At 39.0% G+C, this 2,476-nt stretch overlaps 1 pseudogene; it reads right to left on the minus strand.

The window, feature by feature from the left end:
* Nucleotides 1-207: 207 nt before the first annotated feature.
* LOC100358000 (mitotic spindle assembly checkpoint protein MAD2A-like) lies at nt 208-1,683 on the minus strand (annotated as a pseudogene).
* Between the last annotated feature and the right edge of the window lie 793 nt (nt 1,684-2,476).

Consider the following 2,476-nt stretch of genomic DNA (forward strand, 5'->3'; position numbering starts at 1 on the left):
TTGCATGATGTGCAATTAATATGTTAGTCAAATGATTATGGTTAGTCAAACAGATACCCACAAAGTAGAACAAATTATGCAGAGTTCATTAAAGTATAACATTGGTTTTCCCCATCTAAAATTTAAGCAGTGAAATAAAACTTATCAGCTACAGTTGATTCAGGAAAAACCACATTTGAAAATTACATTATTTTCTTCCTTTCTTCATCAGCCATTGACAAGAATTTTGTAGGTCCTCATGCTCTTTACTTTGTAGATAGTTGTAAGAAATGAACAGAGGTGGACATCTTTATTGCCAATTCCAAGCTGGTAATCAACTGTGGTCCAGATTCTTTCCATTTTTTAGGAACAACAAAATCTTTGAATAAATCAGCAGATCGAATAAGCATGAAACTTCCAACACTGGCAGAAATGTCACAATAGCTATGATCTGTCTGATCACCGAATGGATTTCATCCTGGATAACTTTCTCACCCTTTTCTCTGGGAACACTGTCATCATTCACAATTTTGTCACATTTGATATCAAATTGCCATCTTTCAAGGATCTCACCACTTTCAATATTTGAGATGACTATCACCAATTTCTGAACTGAACAATTGTTTAACCAATTACTTAGTTGTTCCATCACATTCTTCAAGTATTTTATGAGCTTAGGATCAGTAGTTACAAGCAAGGTGAGTCCATATTTCCACACTCGCGTAAGGGTTTCAGCTGGATATTTGCCACACTGATAGAAAATGCTGTTGATAGGTCTTCAAAGAGGGAGGTGCCTTTCTCTGAAGGGAGGAGAGAACCTCCACTTTGACTATGACCTTGTCTAAACAAGATAAGAGTCGGAGAACTCAAGGGGCTTCCATAGCCTTGGAAACTCATGACTGGTGCATAGGGAGATTACTGATGCCATAAACAGGAGTGTCAATTTGTAAAGTCAACAACAGGAGTCACTGTGCACTTACTCCTCATGTAGGATCTCTGTCCTTAATGTGCTGTACACTGAGGCTTAATGCTATAACGAGTACTCAAACAGTATATTTCACTTTGTGTTTCTATGGGGGTGCAAACTGTTGAAATCTTTACTTAATGTACACTAAACTGATCTTCTGTTAAAAAAAAAAAAAAGAAAAGAAACTATCAATTCCCAACTTGACTCTCACTGGGATTAAACATGACAATAGGTCTGATCTGATTTCATCATCATTTAAAAAAAAAATCATCTATTATTTTTCACTTTATGTTTCTGTGTGGGAACAAACTGTTGAAATCCTTACTTAAGGTATACTAAGCTGATCTTCTGTATACTAAGATAATCGAAAATGAATCTTGATGTGAATGGAAGGGGAGAGGGAGTGGGAAAGGGGAGGGTGGTGGGTGGGAGGGACGGTATGGGGGGGAAAGCCATTGTAACCCATGAGACGTACTTTGGAAATTTATATTCATTAAATAAAAGATAAAAAAAAAAAAAGAGGGAACTAAGTGGCTAGGAATGGTTTATTTCCAACATTATTGAAATACATCTTATATTTTATTGTGGTTTGAAATATCCTTTTAAAATAAATATTTAATTTAAAAAAAAAAAAAAAAAAAGAAAATGCTGTTGATGCCAAATGAGAAGAGCTCAGCCACAGTGTCAGCACTCTGGTGCAGGGGGATTCCCTGCTCCCTGTCCAGCTATTGTGCCATGGCCAGGACCACTGCTGCAAACATGCATTTCTGTTGTACAGAACAAGATGGCTGTGACTTCCACAGCCATACCCCACCACCCATTTCAAATGTAATGACCATGAAGGGCAATTTTTAAAAAAAGTACACATATGTTGCTGCTAGCACTTTGATGCAACTGTGAAGCAGGTGAAGCCTCCATTTGCAACACTAGTATCCCATATCTGAGTGCCAGTTCAAGTCTTAGCTGCTCAAATTATGATCTAGCTTTCTACTAATGTGCCTGAGTAGGAGCAGCAGATGGCTCAGTATTTGGGCTCCTGATTAGTTATAGAAGACTTAAAGGGAGTTCCTTGCTCCTGGTTTTGACCTGGCACAGCATGATACAAGCATATGGTTATGTATATTCATGCATATATATATATATATATATATATATATATATATAGTGACTGTGTATATTACATGCATGTAATTCACATACATTATAATTTATTTATAGAAATAAGACATAGGGGGCCAGCACCGTGGCTCACTTGGTTAATAATCTGCCTGTGGTGTTGGCATCCAATATGGGTGCTGGGTTCTAGTCCCAGCTGCTCTTCTTCCAGTCCAGCTCTCTGCTGTGGCCCGGGAGGGCAATGGAGGATGGCCCAAGTGCTTGGGACCCTGCACCCACATGGGAGATCAGGAAGAAGCACCTGGCTCCTGGCTTCCAATCGGCGCAGTGCCTGTCATGGCGGTCATTTGGGGAGTGAACCAACGGAAGCAAGACATTTCTTTCTGTCTCTCTCTCTCTCTCTCTCTCTCTCTA

The sequence above is a fragment of the Oryctolagus cuniculus genome, chromosome 10 (assembly GCF_051225735.1).
Source record: "Oryctolagus cuniculus isolate XC-2025 breed Fujian yellow rabbit chromosome 10, ASM5122573v1, whole genome shotgun sequence".
Classification (NCBI taxonomy): Eukaryota; Metazoa; Chordata; class Mammalia; order Lagomorpha; family Leporidae; genus Oryctolagus; species Oryctolagus cuniculus.